Raw genomic sequence first — 15,598 nt, 5'->3', positions numbered from 1 at the left:
GGTTCAAACAATGCCAGCCCTGGGAGCTGTCCAGCATTGGACTGCCACAGGGTCCTGTAGAGCACCACCTTCTTCAGTCACTGGCAGTCAACCCTGACATGGGTGTGACCTCGGGAAGCATAGCTGTCTGCAGGTTACACTCCCCACGGTGGGTCACCACATCCTTCCTAGAAGGGGGACCTGGGTAGCTCTCTGTGTGTTTACCACAGTCTTGCAGTGTATTCACGTATTAATTTGGAGATAATCAACATTTTGACATAGATGAATCTTCCATGAAAAGAACGTGGTATTATGATATTTCTCCATTCACTCACTTTTTTTTTCAGTCTGGTTCAGCGGGTTTGAAGCTTTTTTTTTTTTTTTTTTTTAAGTTCTGGGATACATGGCTGAACGTGCAGGTTTGTTACACAGATATACATGTGCCATGGTGGTTTGCTGCACCTGTCAACCCATCACCTAGATTTTAAGGCCCACATGCATTAGGCATTTGTCCTAATGCTCTCCCTCCCCTTTCCTCCAACCCCCCAACAGGCCCCGGTGTGTGATGTTCCCCTCCCTGTGTCCATGTGTTCTCATTGTTCAACTCCCACTATGAGTGAGAACATGCGGTATTTGGTTTTCTGTTCCAGTGTTAGTTTGCTGAGAATGATGGTTTCCAGCTTCATCCATGTCCCTACAAAGGACATGAACTCATTCTTTTTTATGGCTGCATAGTATTCCAAGGTGTACATGTGCCACAATTTCCTTATCCAGGCTATCATTGATGGGCATTTGAGTTGGTTCCAAGTCTTTACTATTGTAAACAGTGCTGCAATAAACACATGTCCATTCACTCTTACATGTATGTATTTATCCATTTGAGTACTTATTGAGAGTCTATGGTATGCCAAGCACTTTCCTTCCTAAGAGGCAGAGTTCAGGAGTTCAAAAGTGAGCAGACAAACACGGCCTGCCTTCATAGAGTGTGCCTTCTAGTGGGTGACCAATCAACAAAATAAATGAGTAAAATACCCGTATGTCACATGGCAACAGTGCTTTGTGGGAAAAGAGCAGGGATATGAGATAGGGTCAATTTTTAATGTCCCTCAAGAATAGGGCCATTCTCACATTGCTCTAAATAAATACCTGAGACTTGGTAATTTATCAAGGAAAGGGGATTAATTGCCTCGTAGTTCTGCAGGCTGTGCAGGAAGCCTCTGCTCAGTTTCTGGGGAGGACTCAGGAAACTTGACGATCATGGTGGAAGGTGAAGGGGGAGCAGGTGCCTCACATGGTAAGAACAGGAGCAAGAGAAAGCCAGGGGATCAGATTTTAAATGACCAGATCTCGCGAGAACTCCCTCACTGTCATGAGAACAGCACCAAGGAGATGATGCTAAACCATTCATGAGAAATCCACCCCGTAATCCAATTACCTCCTACCAGGCCCCACCTCCAACACTGGGGATCACAATTCAAGATGAGATTTGGGCAGGGACACAGATCCAAACCACACCAGAGTGTCAAGAAAGGCCTCACTGGGAAGGCAATATCTGAGCAAAGTTTGAAGGAGGCAAAGAAGCAAGTCACAAGGGGCTCTGGCAGGAAGAGTGATCCAGGGAGAGGGCAGAGCAGGTGTAAAGGCCCTGAGGTAGGAGAACGTCTGGTGCATATGAGGATCATCCATTTGACAGAGTTGCCAGAGATTTTATAGAGAAGTGAGTCAGGGAGGAGAAGAGTAGACAAGCGATGGGGGAAAATGTGGGCCTTGTTGGCTGTTATTAAGGATTTGTTTTTACTCTGAGTCAGAGATGCAGACTTTGAAGGGGTTGGAGCAGAGGAATGACATAACTTGACCTATATGTTAACTGTAACAGTGTGTCTTTTGTGTTATGAATTTGATATGAAGAAGAACAAGCTGGAAACGGGGGGCTAGGTAAGAAGCTGCTGTCATATCCAGGTGAGAAATGAGGTGGTCAAAAGTGTTGTGATTCTGGATATATGGTGAAGGTGGAGCAGACAGAACTTCGCCGATAAATTGCTTGCGGGTTTCATGAAAAAAATAGTTCTTCTAGTCCCCAAAATAAATTAAACATTGAGCATTTTCTATAAATTGCTGACTCCCTAGGAAAAACAAGTCTATCCCTGATGTTTGCAGTGCTGACGCCTGGGTATGTCATGACCTTTTGTGCGTATGAAAATCATGTGAGAAAAGCACTGGGTTTTGACTGATAAAAACTTGCTTGCAAAGGTAATCTTGCAGAAATTCCCTTCCAATGCCTGTTGTGGTCTTAGTTTGGATTTCTTTGTCAGGTCCTGGCAAGCAATCTTCTTGTCCTTTCCTAAACGCTTCTGTTCCTGAGACCCCTTTCACAGTTGACAATGATCATTTCCCTCTTCCACCACATTTTCTGTGAATTCTTACCCTCTCCTAGAACCTCTACTGGTCAGGAATTTTTTTTTTTTTTTTTTTTTTTTTTTTCAAGCTAGGAACAAGAGAAAGCACGCTTGTGCCACCAGTTCTCCATGAGATTCTTCCAGACCATACAGAAAGACAAGTGATTGGAACATGTGAAGGTTGAAAGCGAAAGAAAACTGTCATTATTGGTAAATGACATGATTGTCTACTTTAAAAATCTAAGAGAATCAGCCCCTCCTGGATTCAAGCAATTCTCCCACCTCAGCCTCCTGAGTAGATAGGACTACAGGCATGCACCACCACACCAGTTAAATATTTTATTGTGTAGAGAACAGACCTCACGATTGTTACCCAGCCTGGTCTCAAACTCCTGGCCTCAAGCAATCCTCCCACCTCAGCCTCCCAAGGTGCTGGGATTACAGGTGTGAGCCATCATGCCCAGCCTGTGTTTTCTTTGATAATTTTTATAGTTTCAGCTTTGATGTGTGTCTATGATCATTACGAATTATATTTTTTCATATATATACAGTTATTCCAGCACCACTTATTGAAAATACTTTTCTCCATTTAATTAACTATTTCTACCTATATAGTTGATAGAATTCATCAGAGAAGTCATCTGAAACTGGATATTTTCTTTGTTGAAAGATTTTAAATTGTGAATTTATTTGAATTCAGGTAAGTGTTCAGATTTCCTAATGCGTTTTTAGTTTTGATAATGTGTATCTTTCAAGTAATTTGTCCATTTTATTCTATTTATGGGCAAATTTGTTGGCAAAAACTTGTTCATATTATCCTTTTGATGTATGTAGGATATGTATTTATATTTTCTTTAATTCCTAACACTGGCAATTTGGGGGTTTGTTTCTTTGTTTGTTTTTGAGACAGAGTCTCACTCTGTTGCCCAGGCTGGAGTGCAGTGACATGATCTCGGTTCATGCAGCCTCTGCCTACCAGATTCAAGAGATTCTTGTGCCTCAGCCTTCCAAGTAGCTGGGATTACAGGCGTGCGCCACCCTGCCCAGCTAATTTTCGTATTTTTAGTAGAAATGGGGTTTTACTATGTTGGCCAGGCTGGTCTCAAACTCCCAACTTTAAGTGATCTGCCCACTTTGGCCTCCCAAAGTGCTGAGATTACAGGCATGAGCACTGTGTCCGGCCAACACTGGTAACTTATATCTTCACACTTTTTTCTATCAATTTTATCAATTTTATCGATCTTTTCAGAAACAGTTTCTGGTATCATTAATTTTCCTTATTTTTGTTTGTTTGTTTATTTCATTGACTTCTGCTCTTATTTTCTTCATTTTTGTACGTTGGATATAAACATCTTTTCGTGGTCTCTTCAGGTAAAAGCTCAGATTCTTTGATTTTTGACCCTTTTTCTTTTTCTAGTTTAAGCATTGAATGTTGTACAATTTCATCTAAGCCCTGTTTGGATGTAGCATCTTCTCATTTTCACTCAGTTGAAAATATTTTCTTTTCTTTTTTTTTTTTTTTTTTTGAGATGGAGTCTTGCTCTGTCGCCCAGGCTGGAGTGCAGTGGCGTGATCTCGGCTCACTGCAAGCTCCGCCTCCCGGGTTTACGCCATTCTCCTGCCTCAGCCTCCCAAGTAGGTGGGACTACAGGCGCCCGCCATCAGGCCCGGCTAATTTTTTGTATTTTTAGTAGAGACGGGGTTTCACCGTGTTAGCCAGGATGGTCTCGATCTCCTGACCTCGTGATCTGCCCGCCTCGGCCTCCCAAAGTGCTGGGATTACAGGCGTGGGCCACCGCGCCTGGCCAAAAATATTTTCTAATTTACCTTATGGTTTCTTTTTTGATCCACAGGTGATTTAGAGGTGTATTGTTTAATTCCAAAATATTTGGAATTTTTTTCCACTTTTTTGTTATTGATTTAATATATTTAATATTTAATTCCATTTTGATCATAGAAAATGTATTATTTTGAGCTTTAAACATTTATCGAGGGCTTCCAGTTCCAGGTAAAATGACGGAAACACATTCCATCCTTTCTCTCCCATTGAACACAACTCTAAAATGTGGGTAGAACGTATGCATCAGCTTATTGAAAACACTGAAAACTGAATTGTAACATGTTTGTTGCAGAAAAACACCAGAATTTGAAGTACCACTGAATTGGCAGCGAGTTTACCATTTTTTCTTCTATGGTTCCCCAACCTGAGTTCAGCATGGCCAAAATTCTGGAAATGAACACTGAGGCATGGATAGAGGGAGCTCCAGGAAACCCATTCTAGGCCTGGCCTGAGGAACTCCTAACACTCACAGGAAATACAGAAATCTCCTTTGGGGTTTTTCCACCCCTTTCTTTTCTTTTTCTTTCTTTCTTTTTTTTTTTTTTTTTTTTTTTTTTTTTGAGACAGAGTCTTGCTCTGTCCAGGCTCAAGTGCAGTGGCAGGGTCTTGGCTCACTGCAACCCCCTCCTCCCAGGTTCAAGCGATTCTCCTGCCTCAGCCTCCTGAGTAGCTGGGACTACAGGCACCCACCACCACACCGGCTAATTTTTCTATTTTTAGTAGAGACAGGGTTTCACCATGTTGGCCAGGATGGTCTGGATCTCCTGACCTTGTGATCGATCCGCCCACCTCGGCCTCCCAAAGTATTGGGATTACAGGTGTGAGCCACCGCGCCCGGCCTCCCCCTTTCTTTTCTTGTGCCCATGTCCATGGTCAATCTCATGGCAGCAATGGCAGCAGTGGGAAAACTAGGGCCAGCAGAGGCCAAAATTCTAAGGGAGAAGAACCTTCCTTTCTGTCTAAGGGAGCTGCAGTTCTAATAAACTGAGAATGCCTTTGTACTGTTATTGTTTGTTTTTTCTCTGTGCCCTTCCTCCATTTAGACCTTTGAGTTTCTCACGGTAGAGCCAAAAAGAAGAACTGCAGGAAACCAGAGGGTACCAGGGAGATCATGAAGATATGTATGCTTGGGAAAGCTACACCATCAAGCTGTTGATGAGCTCTAGGGCTGACCACTGAGCCGTGCCTGTAAGGATCTCATCCTAATTAGCATCCTGAAGACTTTGAGATCTAAACTAATGAATTAACTACAGCTTATGCCACACACTAACTACTGAGTGGCACACAGCCATGACAGACCTAAAGAGTTCTAAAAAAAAAAAAACAGAAGAGAACATAAGATATCAAAAGGCTTTAGAACTGAACTGACGTTGGAACCATACCCTACAGAGGTGTGTTGGAACATACAGCCTCAACCTAACCAGGTCAATTGCCTGCTAAACAAAAATATCAACAGTCTCTACAGAATTTAAACAAGACCTAGAACATCATAACTTAACATTTAAAATGTTCAGAATAGGCCGGGCCCAGTGGTTCATGCCTGTAATCCCAGCACTTTGAGAGGCTGAGGTGGGTGGATCACCTGAGGTCAGGAGTTCAAGACCAGCCTGGCCAGCATGGTGAAACCCTCATCTCTACTAAAAACACAAAAATTAGCTGAGCATGGTGGCATGTGCCTATAATCAAGGTTGCAATGAGCCAAGATCACACCATTGCACTCCAGCCTGGGTGACAGGGCAAGACTCTATCTGAAAAATAAAATAAAATAAAATGTCCGGAATACAATCCAAAATCATTTGATATATAAAGAACAACTAAAAGTTTGACCTGATGGTAAAAGGCAATGCCAAGATGACAATGATGTGGAAATTCTCTGACAGACTTTAAATCAGTTATTATAAGAATGCTTGAGTGAGCAATTGATAACACTCTTGAAACAAATGTTAAAATAGAAAGCCTTGGTAAAGAAATGGGGACTACAAAGAAGAACCAAATAAAAATATTAAAACTGTCCAGGTGCAGTGGCTCATGCCTGTAATCCCAGCACTTTTGGAGCCCAAGGCAGGAGAGTCACTTGAGCCCATGAGTTCAAGACCAGCCTGGGCAACATAGTGAGACTGTCTCTACAAAAAAAAAAAAAAAAAAAATTAAAAATTAGGTGGGCATGATGACATGCACCTGTAGTCCCAGCTATCAAGAAGGCTATAATGGGAGTATTGCTTGAGGCCAGGAGGTCAAGGCTGCAGTGAGCCATGATCACACCACTGTACTCTAGCCTGTGCAACATAGCAAGACCCTGTCTCAAAAAAATTAAATAAATAGAATTTTAAAAATTAAAAAATAAAAATGTTGAAATTGAAATGTACAATAATTGAAACAAAAAACTCAATGGTTGAACCTAGAGCAGAATGGAATAACAAAGGAGTCAGTGAATTTGAGGCTATATCAATAGACATTACCCAAGCTGAGCAACAGAGAGAGAAAAAAAAAAATAGGAAAAAAAATAGTAGAGCCTCAGGGACCTGTTGCCCAATAAGAAACGATTTTTTTTTTTTTTTCTGAGACTGTCTTACTTAGTCACCCAGGCTAGAATACAGTGTGAGACTCCGTCTCAAAAAAAAAAGAAAGAAAAAGAAAAAGAAACACACAACAAACTCCAAACAAGCAAAAGAAAGGAAATAGCAAAGATCAGAGCAGATATCAATGAAGCTGAAAACAGAAAAACGGTAGAGAAAATCAATGAAACCAAAATCTGGTTACTTGAAAAATCAATACAATGGATAAACCTCTAGCAAAACTGATGAAGAGGGAAAAAAGCAGACACCACAAAATACTATTATCAAGAATAAAAAAGGGGATTTCACTACAGACCCTGAAGAGATTACAAGGATAATAAAGGACCATTATGATTATGCACAAAATTTCAATAGTTTAAACAAAATGGAACAATGCCTCAAAAACCACTAACTACCAAAATTTACCCACGATTAAATAAATATACTGAATAGGGCTGAGCACGGTGGCTCATGCCTGTAATCCCAGCACTTTGGGAGGGCAAGGTGGGAGGATCACGAGGTCTGGAGATCGAGACCATCCTGGCTAATATGGTAAAACCTCATCTCTACTAAAAATACAAAAAATTAGCTGGGCATGGTGGTGGGTGCCTGTAATCCCAGCTACTCAGGAGGCTGAGGCAGGAGAATCGCTTGAACCCGAGAGGCGGAGGTTGCAGTGAGCCGAGATTGTGCCACTGCACTCCAGCCTGGGCAACAGAGCTAGACTCCATCTCAAATAAAAAATAAATAAATAAGTAAATAAACTGAACAGTTCTAGAACTATAAAGAAATTGATTTTAGCCAGGCACAATGGCTCACACCTGTAATCCCAGCACTTTGGGAGGCCCAGGCAGGAGGATCACTTGAACTCAGGAGTTTGAGACCAGCCTGGGCAACATGGCAAAACTCCATCACTACAAAAAAAGAAAATACAAAAATTAGCCAGGTGTGGTGGGGTGCACCTGTGGGCCCAGCTACTCTGGAGGCTGAGGTGGGAAGGTGACCACAGCTGTACACCCACCAGCTGTACACTCACTGCAGAAAGTCGAGGCTGCAGTGAGCCATCATTGCACCACTGACCTCCAGTCGAGGTGACAGAGGCACTGTCTCACAAAAAAAAAAAAAAAAAAAAAAAAGGAAAGAAATTGAATTCATAGTTTAAAACCTTCCAAAACAGAAATCACCAGCCCAGATGGCTTAACTAGCGAATTCTACCACACATTTAAAGATGAAGTAACACCAATTCTATGCAATCTCTTCCAGAAAATAGAAGAGGGACCACTTCCTAACTCATTTGATTAGGCTCACATTTGCTCTGATCCTGAAAGCAGACAAAGGTAATAAAAGAAAAGAAAACTACAGACCAATATCTGTCATGAACATAGACATAAAAGTCTCGGCCGGGCGCGGTGGCTCAAGCCTGTAATCCCAGCACTTTGGGAGGCCGAGATGGGTGGATCACGAGGTCAGGAGATCGAGACCATCCTGGCTAACACGGTGAAACCCCGTCTCTACTAAAAAATACAAAAAAACTAGCCGGGCGCGGTGGCGGGCGCCTGTAGTCCCAGCTACTCGGGAGGCTGAGGCAGGAGAATGGCGTGAACCCGGGAGGCGGAGCTTGCAGTGAGCTGAGATCCGGCCACTGCACTCCAGCCTAGGCGACAGAGCGAGACTCCGTCTCAAAAAAAAAAAAAAAAAAAAAAAAAAAAAAAAAGTCTCAACAAAATATTAGCAATTGGAACCTAGCAATACATAAAAGGATAATACACTATAACTAAGTAGGGCTTATCTAAGGCCTGAAAGGCTGGTTCAATATTCAGAAATCAATAATGTAATCCAGCATATTAACAATCTAAGAAGAAAAGTCATAAAATTGTATCAACTCATGCAGAGAAGGCATTAGACAAAATTCAATACCCATTTTTGATTTTTTAAAATACTCTTAGTACACTAGGAATAGAAGGAAAGTTCCCCAATCTGATAAAGGGCATCATGTACTAATATATCATTCATTGTTATTCAATAGACTTTTTTTTGGATTTTTCTTCCTATACATTCAGCTATTGAAAACAGTTTTAATTTCAGGTCTCAAAAATCCAGCCCAGACTAAAGCAAACTTTTTTTTTTTTTTTTTGAGACGGAGCCTCACTCTGTCGCCCAGGCTGGAGTGCAGTGGCGCGATCTCGGTTCACTGCAAGCTCCACCTCCCGGGTTCACGCCATTCTCCTGCTTCAGCCTCCAGAGTAGCTGGGACTACAGGCACCTGCCACCATGCCCGGCTAATATTTTTGTATTTTTAGTAGAGACGGGGTTTCACCGTGTTAGCCAGGATGGTCTCGATCTCCTGACCTTGTGATCTGCCTGCCTCGACCTCCCGAAGTGCTGGGATTAGAGGCGTGAGTCACTGCGCCCGGCTGATTTTATTCTTAACACTCAGCACCGCTGTCTGTCTGTCGGAGGGCCGCCCTCATGCAGCTACAGAGGCAGGAAGTCTCGGAACCGATGTCAGCCTGTGACTGTTGCCTGAGGTGCGAGCACTACAGCTCCCCGTTCCTAATGGGGGCGGCTCTGAGATGTGACCTACACTGTTTCCAATGCTCCCCAGCGGGATTGAGGCATAGTTACACCACCACCACCACCACCACCACCAAGGCAAGACTTGCCTTCAAGCACTTCCTGATTAATTCCTTTCACGAGAACCCGCCTCTCACAGCGAGCTTCTATGGCAGGCACGCTTGCCTTCCTTCCCTTCCTCTTGCTGCTTCCCCGTTCTCCTGTCCGGTTCTCCTAAGATCACTTTCTAATGAATCGCTTTCACAAGAATCATCTCGGGGACTGCCCAAGAGAAGCCAGGACTGGAGTCTCGGGCTGTTCTGTTCCTCCTTTCTCTTTCTTTTCCTCTTCTCAGTACTCCTTAAGGGCTGGGGCAAGGGAGAGAAGAATGCAAGGAAACCAGGCCTGTCATCTGTGCTAGTGTAGCAGTCAAGGAGGTCTTCACAGCAAGCATCCAACACTGGCCTTTCATGAGGTCTATCGGGGGTGCCCAGAGACCCCCGACAGATCTTCTGTGACACAGCCGTTCACCACCAGTTCCTGCCCAGATGAAAACTGTACACCCACCACCTCTTTCAGCCTCGCTCTGCCATGCAGTCCTCTTGGGCAGGGTCCTTCCTAGTTGGCTCAAGCCTGACATCCATGGAGTTGCCTCGGCTCACAGGTTCTCTGACGTTCTTATGCTGCAGACTACCAAGTGTAGCCTGATCAACTGGTGGACGGGGCGGCTCCAGCCCGGGTATTTGCCTTCAGACTTCTCCTGTCAAGAAGCAGAGATGAGTCTCTTCCTTCACAACTGCCACAAAACTCCTGAGGACACAGCCATAGCCTCCACTAAAACTCTTCTTGCCCCTCTCAGATAGCATTCCACAGTGGTCCCAGTGGTGTCTGCATCTTATAAGGCTACCATCAGGCCTGGTAGGGAGATGCTCGTCTTATCCCCGGGGAGACAACCACTATCTCTACAAACAGTTCCCTTGGGACTCTATTATCTCACTGATAAAGGTATAAAGAAGCATTCCCCTTCCTGTGGAGGGAAAAACTGTTGATTCCCTGGCTACATCGAAGAATTCCCTTGAAGCCTGGCACAGTGGCTCACGCCTGTAATCCCAGCACTTTGGGAGGCTGAGGCGGGTGGATCACTTGAGGTCAGGAGTTTGAGATCAGCCAGGCCAACATGGTGAAACCCCGTCTCTACTAAAAACACAAAAAGGAGCCAGGCGTGATGGCGGGTGCCTGTAATCCCAGCTACCTGGGAGACTGAGGCAGGAGAATCACTTGAACTTGAGAGGTGGAGCTTGCAGTGAGCTGAGATCGCGCTACTGTACTCCAGCCTGGGTGACAGAGCAAGACTCCGTCTCACAAAAAAAAACAAAAGTTAAAAAAAATGAATTCCCTTGAAACAATCTCCTTAAATCCCCATTCATCTTTTACATAGCCTGGGAAGAGTGGTGGTGATTATCTTGCGTCTCTTAATTAGTCCTGCCTCGATGCATCCAGCTTATCTCTGTTTTAAATGGCCACTTACCAGCAATCACTCTTGGCTTTGGGAATCTAGCCACATTTCTATAAAAACAGGAAAAGTGTCATTTAACCTCCCTATTTCTTGTGGTCATGTCACTTTTCTCAGTTCCTTAATTGGGCTTGCCAAGATATTATTTACCATATTAGTCTTTTTGGAAATGGGTTTTTGTTAAGAGGATAACATGACAAGCTACAGACTTGGAGAAAATATTTGCAAACCACATATCCAACAGAGGGTTAGTACCTAGAATATATAATGAATTATCAAAACTTGACAGTAAAAAAACAAACAATCTCAATTAGAAAATGGGCAGAAAGCTGGGCACAGGGACTCACGCCTGTAATCCCAGCACTTTGGGAGGTCAAGGCAGGCGGATCACCTGAGGTCAGGAGTTCAAGACCAGCCTGGCCAACATAGCAAAACCCTGTCTGTACTAAAATACAAAAATGAGCCGGGCATGGTGGCAGGCACCTGTAATCCCAGCTACTCAGGAGGCTGAGGCAGGAGAATCACTTGACCCTGGGAGGTGGAGGTTGTGGTAGCTGAGATCGCACCACTGCACTCCAGCCTGGGTGACAAAGCAAGACTTTCTCCCAACAAGAAAAAGAAAAGAAAAGAAAATGGACAGAAGACATGAAGAGACATTTTACCAAAGAGGATATGCAGATGGAAAATAAGCACATGAATGAAGGTACCACCTCATTAGCTGCCACAGAAACACAAATTAGAACCACAGTAACGTATCGCTTTATATCTATCCAAAGAGCCAAAACTTTCAAATACTGACAACCAGATGCAGGTGAGGAAGTGGGCACACCGGATCATTTATACATTGCTGGTGGGAATATCAAATGGTACAACCGCTCTGTGAAAACAGTTTGGCAGTTTCTTTTAAAAGTAAACATGCACCCACTACATGACCCAGAAATTGCACTGTTGGGCATTTCTCTCAGAGAAATAAAAATGTGTGTTCACACAAAAACTTCACGTGAATATTCACAGCAGCCGTATTTGCAACAGCCAAAGACCGGAAACAGCCCAGATGTCCTTCAATGAGTAAATGGCTAAACGAACTGTGGCACATCCATCGATACCACAGAACAGCGCTCAGCAACAGAAAGAAACGAACCATTGACACGTGCAACAACTTGTAAGAATCTCCGGGGAATTACGTTGAGTTTAAAAAGTCAATTCCATGGCCAGGCATGGTGGCTCACGCCTGTAATCCCAGCACTTTGGGAGGCCGAGGCAGGTGGATCACGAGCTCAGGAGTTCAAGACCAGCCTGGGCAAGATAGTGAAACCCCGTCTCTACTAAAAATACAAAAATTAGCTGGGTGTGGTGGTGGGTGCCTGTAATCCCAGCTATTCAGGAGGCTGAGGCAGAAAATTGCTTGAACCCGGGAGGCGGAGGTTGCAGTGAGCAGAGAGAGTGCCACTGTACTCAAGCCTGGCGACAGAGCGAGACTCCCTGTCTAAAAAAAAAAAGCCAATTCCAGGCCGGGCATCGTGGCTCATGCCTGCAATCCCAGCACTTTGGGAGGCCGAGGCAGGCAGATCACCTGAGGTGAGGAGTTTGAGGCCAGCCTGGGCAACATGGTGAAACTCTGTCTCTACTAAAAATAAAAAATTGGCCAGGCATGGTGGTGGGCGCCTATAATCCCAGCTACTCAGGAAGCTGAGGCAGGAGAATCACTTGAACTCAGGAGGCAGAGGTTGCAGTGAGCCGAGATCACACCATTGCACTCCAGTCTGGGCAACAGGGTAAGAGTCTGTCTTAAAAAAAAAAGGAAAAAAGAAAAGAAAGAAAAGAAAAGAAAAAGCAAACGACTTTGTAATATGCAGAAGTAAACAGTGAGTATGCAGAAAAAAAAAGAGGCAAAAATGGGTTTTACAGGAATTTTGAAAGATTATTTTTTTTTCTTTTTTTTTTTTTTTTTTTGAGACGGAGTCTTGCTCTGTCGCCCAGGCTGGAGTGCAGTAGCCGGATCTCAGCTCACTGCAAGCCCCGCCTCCCGGGTTCACGCCATTCTCCTGCCTCAGCCTCCCGAGTAGCTGGGACTACAGGCGCCCGCCACCTCGCCCGGCTAGTTTTTTGTATTTTTTAGTAGAGACGGGGTTTCACCGTGTTAGCCAGGATGGTCTCGATCTTCTGACCTCGTGATCCACCCGTCTCGGCCTCCCAAAGTGCTGGGATTACAGGCTTGAGCCACCGCGCCCGGCCAAAAGATTAATTATTAAAATATTATAGGACTGGCGCAGTGGCTCACACTGTCACCTATGGAAAGTATGTGAGTTACCGGTGGTGATCCTTACAGGTCTGTAGCAACCTCATTTCTTGCCTCCTCAGAAGAAAGAATTTGACTGAGGGGCATAAGGCAGAAGGAGAGACCAAGGCAAGTTTCAGAGAAGGAGTGGAAGTTTATTTTAAAAGGCCCTAGAACAAGAAAGAAAGGAAAGGAAAGTACATTTGGAAGAGACCCAAGCAGGCTACTTGAAGGACAAGCTCGACGTTTAACCTTGATCCGAGGACTCCAGGCTGGCCCCTTTCCCATGATTCTTCCCACAGGCTGGCTGCCCACCTTACCCTTGGGAGGTGAGCATGTGCAGCGAGTCTAGGAAATTGTACATACACCCATCTGAGGCTTTCCTCCCTTTTCCAGTGGCGTGCCCCCAGAAGGTCATACTCTGCCATTTTGTTTCTTTTATTTTCCTTTTTTTCTTTTTTTGAGACAGTCTTGCTCTGTCGCCCAGGCTGGAGTGCAGTGGTGCCATCTCAGCTCACTGCAACCTCCGCCTCCCAGGTTCAAGCAAGTCTCCTGCCTCAGACTCCCGAGTAGCTGGGACTACAGGCACCCACCACACCTGGCTAAATTTTTTTTTTTTTTTTTTGAGACGGAGTCTCACTCTGTTGCCCAGGCTGGAGTGCAGTGGCGTGATCTTGGCTCACTGCAAGCTCCGCCTCCTGGATTCACGCCATTGTCCTGCCTCAGCCTCCCGCGTAGCTGGGACTACAGGCGCCCGCCACCACGCCTGGCTAATTTTTGTATTTTTAGTAAAGACGGGATTTCACCATGTTAGCCAGGATGGTCTCAATCTCCTGACCTTGTGATCCGCCTGCCTCAGCCTCCGAAAATCCTGGGATTACAGGCGTGAGCCACCACGCCCGGCCTAATTTTTTTATTTTTAGTAGAGACAGGGGTTTTCCCCATATTGACCAGGCTGGTCTCGAACTCCTAACCTCGTGATCCGCCTGCCTTGGCCTCCCAAAGTGCTGGGATTACAGGAGTGAGCCACCGCGCCCGGCTCATTTTGTCTCTTAATGTGGGTGCCCAGGAAGTTGCTTCTCCCTGGAATCTGCATTCAGTCGACACTTCAGTGCAACAGGTGTTGTCCCTCAGGAAATGGTCTCTCCCTGACACCAGCTACCAATTTATCACTTTTAGAGAGGCGATGTGATCATTGCTGAACCATCACCCAACATTCCTAGTGGGTGGGAAAGCCCCCTCCTGCCTGCTCATGCCTATCTACCTGTAACAACACCTGGAAACCCAGCACTTTGGGAGGCTGAGGCAGGTGGATCACTTGAGCGCAGGAGTTTGAGACCAGGAGGCTCAAACTGGTCTTGAACCAGAAGGCCTTCTGGTCTTGAACCCAGTTTAGTGAGACCTTGTCATTATAAAAAAATGTAAAAACTAGCCAGGCGTGGTGGGATGCACCTATAGTCCCAGCTACTTGGGAGGCTGAAGTGGAAGGATCACTTGAGCCCAGGTGTTTGAGGCTGCGGAGAGCCATGATCATGCCACTGCACTCCAGCCTGGGCGACAGAGCGAGACTTTGTCTCAAAAATATATGTATAGATGTGTGTGTGTTTATACACATATATATGTATATGTACACACACAATTTATATATATGTATATATAAAATAGCATTTTCTAGATTCTGTGATGTTTCTGGTAGCTTTCTGCTTTTGAAATTTGTGATTTTTTAAATTTAAATAAATGGTAATTTTTATGCTTAATTTTATATGCATAATTTTGTAATTGTTCTTACAGAGGGCTCCCCAAAATTGTGTACACCTCAGGCCCCATAAAACTTGGAATCACTTCTCTGGCTCTAGGAAAAAGTACATCAAATACAACTAAAATACTGATTATATGACTGGTTTGCACATCTGGAAAAATCATATTGTCAAGCTTTTTATAGTTCAGGAAGACTCAGCAATAAGTTCAAAGAATATGAGGCAAATTTTTAAAATGGAACACTGATAAATTTCAGAAGAAAGGAGAGTTGTGCAAGAAAGGAAGTGTAATCAGATTATAGTAGTTGATTCAGCAGTAACAATATTGACACAGATACAACTGATACAAATTTTAAAGTAGTATTTAAATACAAACCGTAGACTACCTGGGAAGATTTTACCTCGTTTACATGATGGCGACTAAATAATGTCTACAATTGATACAAAGATGAAATATCAGTTCGTGTGTCTTACTTAGAACTGCAGATGTCAGTACTAAAGAAACAGCTAGAACCACTGAAAGCAGTTTCTCCAGGCAGTAAGAGGAGCTAAAGGGGGCAGGTCAAGTAACCTATAGCCCTATAAAACTTCTAGTCTTACAGACTTTATACTTCTAGTTTTATAGATTTTATAAAACTTCTAATTTTCTATAAAAATTCTAGTCCTAGAAAACTTTAGAGTTTTATTACTTCCATAATTTATTTTTTGAGAAAGGATCTCGCTCTCT

Source organism: Macaca thibetana, chromosome 16 (assembly GCF_024542745.1).
Source record: "Macaca thibetana thibetana isolate TM-01 chromosome 16, ASM2454274v1, whole genome shotgun sequence".
In the NCBI taxonomy this organism is placed as follows: Eukaryota; Metazoa; Chordata; class Mammalia; order Primates; family Cercopithecidae; genus Macaca; species Macaca thibetana.
This window is presented reverse-complemented; position numbering follows the sequence as displayed.